This window comes from Lactuca virosa, chromosome 7, assembly GCF_052849685.1.
Source record: "Lactuca virosa cultivar CGN04683 chromosome 7, Lactuca_virosa_CGN04683_v6, whole genome shotgun sequence".
In the NCBI taxonomy this organism is placed as follows: domain Eukaryota; kingdom Viridiplantae; phylum Streptophyta; class Magnoliopsida; order Asterales; family Asteraceae; genus Lactuca; species Lactuca virosa.
In genome coordinates, this window is record NC_136432.1 from 622,228 (window position 1) to 633,172 (window position 10,945).

Genomic DNA, 10,945 nt, shown 5'->3' on the forward strand with positions numbered 1-10,945 from the left:
TGTCCACCGGACGTGGATGGCAAGTAATGACATGAACAGTAGATCCATATTCTGGTTTGCCCATTATAAGAACCTGTTGCAAGACACCAACCAAATCCATGAATGATTAGGTATAGCTATGAACACATAGATGATAACAAACATGGATAAATTTTGAAATTGTCGCCTTTTACATTGTTGATAGTACAAAAAGGGAAAACTTTGATAGATAAAAAATATCAGTTGAAAATAGACCTCCTTTTTTGCATATGACCACCTTCAAAAGAGAAGTCTAACTTTTCACACTTCCTACTTCTCATATAATCTAAATCACATGACCAGTTCTTCCATGATATTGCACAATTATCTTCCAAAAATTTGCCATCCAAGAAAAAACTACTCCCTCCGTCCCAATATTATTGTCCACAGACAAAAAACACACATATTAAGAAAAGCATTAATTACCACTAACTTTATTTAATAAAATGACAGTTTTGTCCTTACTTTGCATTTAATGTTCTATTAAATGCTTAGTTTGTTAAGTAATAATGAGGGGGTATTTTGGTAAAAATGTTATTTATTTTTAGAAGTTGACTATTATTTTGGGACAAACCAAAAAAGAAAGATGAACTATAATTTTGGGACGGAGGGAGTATATAAATTAAAACTAAGAACTCACTTGTATCTTCTGCCAGAGGGGACAAAGAGAAGCAAGATCCTTTCCCAAAATTGGTTTCCAAGAAGACTATCAATGGCCACGTAAGCAAAATAGCCCCAAAGAGTTGGTATCAACTTTATAAGTAGCATTGCATATATAGATCCTACCAAAAGAATTGACTGCAGTAGATTGATGACTCTTTGTTTATTAACTCTCACAGGTAAGTGTGCATCAATGTGCTCCTCAAGATCAAACTTCCCCTTTGTGTTTTCTTCTCCATCTTCTACTTTCATCACTGCTTCTTGCAAGTCTTTTAGTTCTCTCACTATCGTAGTTGTCTGCAATGTAAGATAACAAGTTAAGAAAGTAGTAGCTAAAACAAAAAAAAATTTAAAGTTAATAGCAACATACTTTCATTATACTTTCATTTTTTTCTTATTAAAGGATTACATGTTGGACATTTCACCCGATTATAGCATTGTACTTTTGATCATTTTCTTATTAGAAAAGTATACTTTGAAAAATGTGAAAGTGTGTTACTATTTCTTGTGTTTTAACACTTAATATAATGAAGATTTACAATTGGAGGGCTATCGATTTCTATGAAAACAGTTTGCATCTTGTTGTAGATTTCGGAATTGCTAGCTTTCTGCTTTATGCTTTCCTTAGCACTTGTTACTAGCTTCTTTCTAATAAACTGGTAGAACAAAACAATTACATTATTAGAAGAAATAAATCAAATTAATGATACATTTCAAATTCTATTATTTATTTTTTTGTGGACTTGCCTGTTTTTTGAGAACTGCTAGGCTTTTAGTGTGCATGGGTGATTGAGGCAAGACACCATTTGAAGGAGGTAGTCCCAATAATCCGCAAAGCAACGTCTGAAACAACATTTAATAATTTAAAAAATATGCTTCCGATTGTTAACATGTTAATTATAAATTAATAATATATCCAAAAAAATATTGGGTACCATGAATCCAAGCAAAAGAATATCATAATGATAGGCTGAAGGATTCTTGAGGTTGAATTCTTTCTGTTGAGCTAACTGTGAAGCAACACTATGATCAAAGAAATAAAGCCCTGCTATCATAAGAGTTGGGATGAAGGTTGCAAAGATGTATGCAGGGGGGGGGGGGGGGCTTTACTCATATCCTGTAGTTAAATTTTAAGGGAATTTAGATCTAATTTTGAAGTTTAATCATATAAAATGAATAAAATGTCTACAAATTTCTACCTTGATAACAGTCCAATGGTATGTTGATTCAGATTCCCATAAGAGTGGACTAAAAAGTATTCTTGGAACTCCACAAGGGAGTTTGCTTGGTACACTGAAAGAGACAGCTGTCCATACTATAACCATCAATGGGACTCCATAGTCTGCTATGAAACTTCAGAGTCGCCCTAGTTTCACATAACAGTAGTTACATATTAAGATGATAAGAATCTACATCATATTTGATAAAAGAAATATAAAATATGCAGAAGTAATCTAAAGCCTACTCCATTCACCTGTTCCAAACCACCATGATCTTACTTTCCTGCTTTTTAATGTAGTGTATAAAAGCCCAAATGAAAATACAACTGCAAGAATACCATTGGTGTAAAGCCACTGAAATTGATACTTCACTTTATTTGGATCCTCATTTTTAGGAATCGTGAACTCACTCACTAGTCCCTAAACCAACAAAATCACAGCTAAATGTTATAAAACATGAAACATCAGTAACAGTAACAAACTTTTAGCTTTGAAACTTTTCCTCCATTAGTGACTTTAGTGACCTTGATGGCTTCCTGAATGAAAAGTACAGAAATCAACATCCCAAAAGTTTCCCCTGCAATCCCTGTAAACCTATTAGCGATAACACAGACATTGAAAATTGCAAGAATAAACAACATCAGGGTTGTCCAAGTGCATACCCTGCAAAAATTATGTTGCTATTAAGACATAAATTAGGATTGGTGATTCAGAAAGCATGGAATACTAGGGTTCTTATATAAAAGTACCATCCTAATATAAAAATTACACTTTTGACAAAATGTGATATGAAATATACTCACAGAATGCAAAACTTGCAGGAAATTGATAATATGACTAACAACTGTCTGACTTGATCAAGATTGATCAAAATATGAAAACCATTTGGGCATTCCAAACCATTTCACTTCACCTTATGTCTTTAAAGGATCTATCATACTTACACAAATGAAACAAATTTGATTTTATCATTCCAAAGTTCCATTGGTCTATACGTTCCATATGACCCGTTGGATCCGGGAAATGTTCACTCTCCACTGATCTGTACCACTCATATAACGAGTGATAACCTGAAATAATATTTAACAAAAATTAATTATACAATCATTGTCAATTCAATAATAATAATAATAATAATAATAATAATAATAATAATAATAATAATCATCATCATCATGCCTGAAGTTTCCAAGAGATTATGCCTGATGCAAGTTTCAATGCTAACTCCGTTAACAACTTAAGAACCAAAGTTGCAACCAGATGTGCATATACATGAAGAACTCCAATTACAATTCTCTTTTTGTGTGACACTTTTGATTGCAACTACTAATAACAAGATAGAACCCATAAAAGATACATATGATTGTCCAATCATGTATAGGGATGCAACTTTGACCCGCGGATACCCGACCCTAAGGGGGCAGGGATTCCCCGTCTTCACGGGTAACAGGGCGGGGACGGGGATTAATTTTCACAACCGGAGCGATAATGGCATACCCGTCCCCGCTCCGTATATATATATATATATATATATATATATATATATATATATATATATATATATATATATATATATATATATATATATATATATATAGAGCTAGGTTAATTTGTTTAAAGTAAGTATTGTGTTATTGTATGCATAAATGTGGGCCAATCAAAATTTAAAATAAAAATAAATAATTAAATAAATAAATAAGGGTAAATAGGTAATTTTATAATTAGATTCCACAAATAATAGCCTATAATTATGGTAACCATTCACTTAGTTGCCTAGGTTTTTTCCATCCCTTTTTTAAACCAATATGACGATTTAAAGGGGTGTTTTGGCCCTTGTCCCTCCAGCCGCCATTACCCATTTATTCCTCCGATCACGGCGCCGCTACCCCCTTCCGTCAACTCGCAACCACCTTGTGTCCATACTGACGCCGGATAGATGAACTCACGGGTGCTGCTGCCGCTAGTAAGGTCGTGAACAGCCGGAGAACCTCCCCTCCCCCCACCACCACCACCAAGGTCAGACACGCCAAGCTCGGACAGCGCCGCACTCTCCAGCGCCGGATCCAAAAATTTGAGTTCAAATCTGCGCTTCAATAACAATTAAATCAGGAAAAAAGAGGACCTTGATGGATTTGGTTCATCGTCGGTGAACATGACGTTGGAGAAGTTGTTCGTTCAAATCTTCAATCGCAAAGACTGTATCATCGAACAATCCCAGCGGCAAACGCAGCGTACTACGAGCAAATTGCTTCTAGGCTTCTTATCGATGAAATTACACCTCCTCAAAGCCTTCTGAAGCCGAGATTTAATTGTAGTTCTTCGAATCCATGGTAGGCATTAAATTATCGTTTTAAGTAGGCATCTTCTATTAAATTTAGCCTTCATCCCGTTGTTTTGTCATTGAAATTCATAGGAGGCCGTAATGAACTAATGATAATGATATGCTTACTTCTATTTATGTATTTTGAAGTTTTAAAATCACCGATTTTGAATTGTTTGTTAATGGGCATGCGAGATTGGTATTCAATTTGGAAAAAAAGAAGAGACCATCTCCAAGCTCTTACTTGAACATCCATATCCATGGGATTCTCTTCGCTATTCAACTGGTGGCTCTTTTTTGTATGACAGACCAGTTGTTTCCAATCCAGGGGTAATGGAAACCCATGCTCCTAATAAGACTAGATGGTCGGAAGTGCTGGTCGTATAAGCTAGAAGAGCGGTTCCAAACATATGTTTTTTTACACGCCTCTGATCGGTTACTTGATTTCTATCAGGTAACTTAATTTTGAATTTATATTTTGCTCAAACCAGATCCTAACCAGATCCTGGAAATAATGAAATCATGTGATTGTGTTACATGAACTTGATTTATGCTGTTGTTGAGCAACAATTGGTGCGTTTTCTATTTCTTATTCTATTGGCATTTGTTCACGAATTGTATGAAATCACGAATCCAATTCTGTTGGAATGGAATCATGAATTCTAATTCTGTTAGAATGGAATCACGAATCCATTTCTCTTTAATGGGTTTTGCGTGACTTTATTTTGGTTTGCTTCTTTATGCTTGAATTTTATCTTATATTGTTGGGTTATAATGATCAAGTGTTGAATACCATTATTTTTGTAGGTACGAAACGAGAGATATCAAAGCAAAACATGATACATATGAAACTTACAACATTCTACTAGAATAGAATCTTGAATTCTGATTCTATGAGAATAGAATCTTGAAGATGAACATTGTATGGGAAGAAGATGAACAATGACCACCAATCTTCCAAAAAGAATAGATTATTCTACCAGAATAATATACATATAATGAAAAAAAATATATGTAATAGTATATTCTGGTAGAATGATTCATATATTGTGTTTTTTGTGTTATTAATCAGTGTAACATTCGCATAGAATAGTGTATATATATATTTTTTTTCTTTTCTAAGAATGTAATGAATTTTTTTTTAACTTGTATCCAAAATTTTGTTATTCTTAAAGAAGTTCATTAAATCAAAATATATATTATGTCAGAATGTGTAATTCTTGTATGGTTCAATCATATTTGTTATTTTTTAATATATTGATAAACATATTCCGTCAGAATTTTCGAATTAGGAGAATTATCATCCATACAATCAGATTTTTAAAATTAATAGAATCTATTTTCCTTAAAAATATGTAATTTTCCTTTTTTAAATGTATGTTAATTGACTTAAATACCCTTAGAATGAAATTAGTTGGTATTTTTTAATTATATTTAATTTAATAATATGTATTATTCACTTTCCAAAAGTAAGTAAAATGATTGGCCTACAATTATGCATACAATAATACAATACTTAGTTTGAATAAAATAACCTAAGCCTATATATATATATATATATATATATATATATATATATATATATATATATATATATATATATATATATATATATATATATATATATATATATATATATATGAAAGATTGATAAAAAAAATTACTATTACTAAAAGCATATAATAACGAGATTATTAACCCATTATTATAAGAATACTGCATTAAGCTTACCTTTTATGGGACTTGCAATGCATCTCTTTTATTATCCTCCTTAACCTCTTAATTTTAAGCAACTAACGATGTGGATTTAGATTAATGACAAATTGTCAAATTGTGAAAACCCATCCAATATTTGAATTAGATTGGAAAAAAATAGTCTACTTTTTTTTATTTTATTAATAAGTAAATGGGTATCCAACAGGTTTTTCATACCCGGTGGGGATCTCTACCTCCGAATCCGTCGGGTTTTAAGCAGGGTGGGGATGGGATGGTTATGGGATCAGAGTTCGGGTACGGGGACGGGTTTTGCAGTCTCCGCCAATATCCGCCCCCGTTTGCATCTCTAATCATGTACATAAAAATATCCCAAAATGTGCTAAAAAAGCTCTTTACATGCCCAGGAAATGTGTCTGCCTGTAGGATATGATCTAGCTTACACTGTCACACACAAAAAAGATCAGAATGTTTTATAAAAAAAATAGTGGAAATAAAAAACCGCATACTTACCGATGGAAACATTGAAAAAAGTCAAAATGAAGAATATGAATCCACCAATGAAGTCAAACTGCCGGTTCTTCTTTCGGAACTTCAATATATTCTATGACATCCCCAAAATCACGGCCAGAAAAAACCGGTTTAATTTATGCTTTTAAAATAATTTCAGAGTAATCCTTTGATTAAAAGAGTTGCGGAAATTGTTCCCAAAACGAAATATAATAAAATAACATTTACCAAAGCATTTCTTAAAGAAATGTATTTTCATTATATAACAAAACTCGGGATGTCATGTTCCGATACACACCAAAATCATAAACGACACATTATAAGCCTTACAACAGTTATATACACTACATGCCTATAATCAAAATATCTTGATTAGTCATCCAACTTATGCTCTCGCGCCACTACCTGTAATACAAAGAAAACTGGGTGGGTCAGGCTTGGGAGCCTGGTGAGCATATAGGGTTTTCAACCCACAATAAATAATTATATTAATTTCATCAATCAACAATAACCCAGTTACCCATTCCCGTTATCCTCACTTTACGTCCCTAAAACAGCTATCCCAAGGGACCTAGCCTAAGGATTTTCATCGGGGCGACAACACATGCTTCGGGGGTTCCTCAACAATATATGTCAAACAAGGCAACCATGTGGGGGATGAAGAACAACAATTGAACACCCAAGTTCAATAACACCTACAGGTGGCGAGCCTGCCACCGTTCCACTAGATTGTCTAGAAGAGTCTATGGTCGTCATCTAAACTCCGCTAGATGACTGAATCAACAACAACATCGATGTCTCTCATCATTTTATCATACATCAACTATCTACCCATGCTCTAACCCAACATTTTTGTAGATAAAAATATACATATATACGTTCATATACAGATTAAAACTTGATAAGTTATTTATTCAATACTCATTCCAAATAAACAGATAATATATCTATATATATATATATATATATATATATATATATATATATATATATATATATATATACACACACACATAGCACGTATTCTATAGGAGATACTTCATATCGATGTGTTAGAAGAAAGGGAATATACACTCACATGATAAGACGATGATCGGACATCACTACGGCTTTTATCGTAATACTCTTTGATGAAACCAGGATGTTTTCTCCAAAAACCGGGTTTCACGCGGGCAGAGTTTCGGCTTGAAAACTCTTTTTCTCGGGATATTCGGGGCTTCGGGACTTGCTTCGGGTGTCGGGACAATATCGGGGCTTCGGGGGTATAACTTGCACGTAGAAAGAAAGTTTAGGGGTGAGGGAAATGAAAATTAGAAACAAAATCCGACAGCCCTCGATTTCTATTTATAGGGGCTGAACCCTCGATTTACGCTGGGCATACATCCTCGTATGTTGGGCGTACTGGCTCGTCGACGTGTACGCGGGGCGTACACCTAGTACGCTGGGCGTACTGCCTTGTCGACATGTACGTTGGGCGTACTCTTCGGGTACGCTGGGCGTACGAAGTGGATCAGATCGGATACGTCATGGCTTCGGACCCGAGACACTCAAGTGATGGAGTAGGGCGACGTGGCCCAACTCAGCCCATGAACACGGGTACGTTGGGCGTACTCCGATTTATCAAACTTCAAAAATACGTAACTTCCACATACGAGCTCCGTTTTTGACATTCTTTATATCCACGCGTAGGTGAGACTATACTCTACAACTCTCGTTTAGACTCCGTCGGCTAATTTTGAATTTATTTTTATTAAATTATTTTTTAGTGGGCCAGGACAGGAAAACTCCGTTAGAAATTCATAACTCCTTCATCTGACGTCCGTTTTCGTCTGTCTTTTTAACGTTGGACTACTATCGACGAGATCTTCGATTCTCGTTTAGATTGTTTCTGCTAGAAATCACTCGATATCATATTCAAACTTTGGGCTGCATACCGCTAAGTCGAAACTTCGAAAAATCATAACTTACTCATACGAAGTCAGATTTAGACGTTTTTTTTATGCACGCTCTCGGTTTAACGTATTCTACGACTTTCGTTTAGATCACTAAGGCTAAATATCGCTCTATCGTAAATTCACTATTTACGTCACACAGTGTCGTATCGGTTCTGTCGTGAAACTTCGATATGTCATAACTTCTTCGTTATAACTCGGATTTCGGCATTCTTTATATTTTCGGAATCCTCGTAACGACCACTACGACTTCCTTCATAAATATCAGGCTTATCTAATATTTTATTATTACGCTTATTTTATCCTTAATTCAATTAAGTCACAGTAATTAAGCATAAAACACATAATACTTAAATAATACATTTTTATTACTTCAAAACGAGTTACAAAGGTTAACCTAGACTATTAAATCAATATTAATGCCTAGCTTAGAAACACGGGCGTTACAATTCTCGCCCCCTTAGGATGATACCGTCCCCAGAATCACACATCAACAAACAAATGTGGATAGCGACTCATCATGTCACTCTCCGTTTCCCAGGTGAGATTTGACCCATTCGTATGTTTCCAACGGACAAGCACTAATTCGACCATCTTGCATCGTAACTTCTTAGTCTTTCGGTCAACGATTGCCTCTGGTTCTTCAATTAACCTTTTGTTCTCATCAATTCTCAACTCAGAAATTGGAATTATGTCGGGAACTTCTCCCGTGAACTTCCTCAGATAACACACATGAAAAGTGTTATGAATACCATTCAGTTATTCGGGCAATTCGAGCTTGTAAGCTTGCTTCCCAATCCTCTGAAGAACTTTAAACGGTCCAATAAACCTTGGACTTAATTTTCCCCTTTTACCAAATCTTATAAGTCCCTTCCACGGTGAGACTTTAAGCAAAACCGAATCCCCAACTTCAAATGTCATCGGTCTTCGCTTTTTGTCAGCATAACTCTTTTGACGATCCTGAGCCGCTAACATTCTCTCCCTAATTATTTTCAGCTTTTCGGCAGTCTGATGGACTATCTCGGGTCCCATAAACTATTTTTCCCCAGCCTCAAGCCAACAAGACGGCGTACGACACTTCTGTCCGTACAAAGCTTCATAAGGTGTCGTCTTAATGCTCGAGTGGAAACTATTATTGTTGGAAAATTCTACCAAAGGTAAATGTTCATCCCAGTTACCTTGGAATTCCAGGGTACATGCTCTCAGCATATCTTCAAGTGTTTGTATCGTTCGTTCAATCTGACCATCAGTCTGTGGATGGTAAGCTGTACTCAAACACAACTTGGTACCCAATTCCTCTTGTAGACTTTTCCAAAACCTTGAGGTGAAACGGCTATCACGATCTGATACAATTGTTAATGGAACACCGTGAAGCCTCACAATTTCCTTCACGTAAGAATTCGCAAGCTTATCCATAGACCATTTCTCATTGGCTACTATGAAGTGCGCACTCTTAGTGAAGCGATCCACGACCACCCAAATCATGTCGTGACCGTTCTTTATTCTGGGCAGTTTAGTGACAAAATCTATAGCAATGTCCTCCCATTTACCCATAGGTACAGGTAAAGGTTCTAAACTCCCATATGGTTTCTGATGTTGTGCCTTAACTCTCGCACATGTCACACACTCCGCCACATACTTTGCAATATCAAGATTCATTGTCGGCCACCAGTAGTAGGGTTTTAGGTCCCTATACATTTTAGTGCTGCCGGGATGAATCGAGTACATGGTTTTGTGAGCTTCTTCCATCAGAAGATCTCTTATTCCTCCTGTCTTAGGCACCCAAATCCTATCTTGGAATACCTTCAATCCATGACTGTTTATACCGAACACTGACGTTTTGCCCAAACGTTCTTCCTTTCGGTCATTCTTTTCTGAAGCTTCTTCTTGAGCTTTCTTAATACTCTCCACAATTGTCGAGACAACTTCTATTCTCAACGCTCTTGGCCTTTTTCGTTCAAGATTGACTTTCCGACTAAGAGCATCAGCGACAACATTGGCTTTACCGGGGTGGTAAAGTATCTCACAGTCGTAGTCCTTGAGTAACTCTAGCCAGCTTCGTTGCCTCATATTCAATTCTTTCTGATTAAAGAGATATTGGAGACTCTTATGATCAGTGTAAAGTTTGCACTTAGTGCCATAGAGGTAATGCCTCCATATTTTTAGAGCAAATACTACCACTGCCAACTCCAGATCATGAGTGGGGTAGTTCTTTTCATGCTCTTTCAGCTGTCGAGACGCATATGCTATCACCTTTTCTCTTTGGGTCAAAACCCAACCCAACCCAACCCCAGATGCATCGCTATAGACAACGAAGTCCTCAACTCCATCGGGTAGAGAAAGAATCGGTGCTTCACATAGCTTCTTCTTTAGCAACTCGAATGCTTCTTTGTGCTTATCACTCCAAGTATAAGTAGTTCCTTTGTGGGTCAAAGCTGTCAATGGAGTAGCGATCGAGGAAAAGCCTTGGATAAACCTTCGGTAATATCCGGCTAATCCCAAAAAGCTTCGGATCTCCGTGGGACTTTTTGGTTGTTCCCACTTCATCACAG

At 35.9% G+C, this 10,945-nt stretch overlaps 1 long non-coding RNA gene and 1 pseudogene across 1 annotated transcript; one reads left to right on the forward strand and one right to left on the reverse strand.

Annotated features, from left to right (window-relative positions):
* Positions 1-654: 654 nt before the first annotated feature.
* LOC145124584 (boron transporter 4-like) lies at positions 655-3,273 on the reverse strand (annotated as a pseudogene).
* Positions 3,274-3,742: 469 nt separating this feature from the next.
* Positions 3,743-5,367, forward strand: LOC145125680 (uncharacterized). Its single transcript, XR_013716102.1, has 3 exons — positions 3,743-4,228; positions 4,414-4,672; positions 5,026-5,367. It is a non-coding gene; the product is annotated as an uncharacterized LOC145125680 (long non-coding RNA).
* Positions 5,368-10,945: the final 5,578 nt, after the last annotated feature.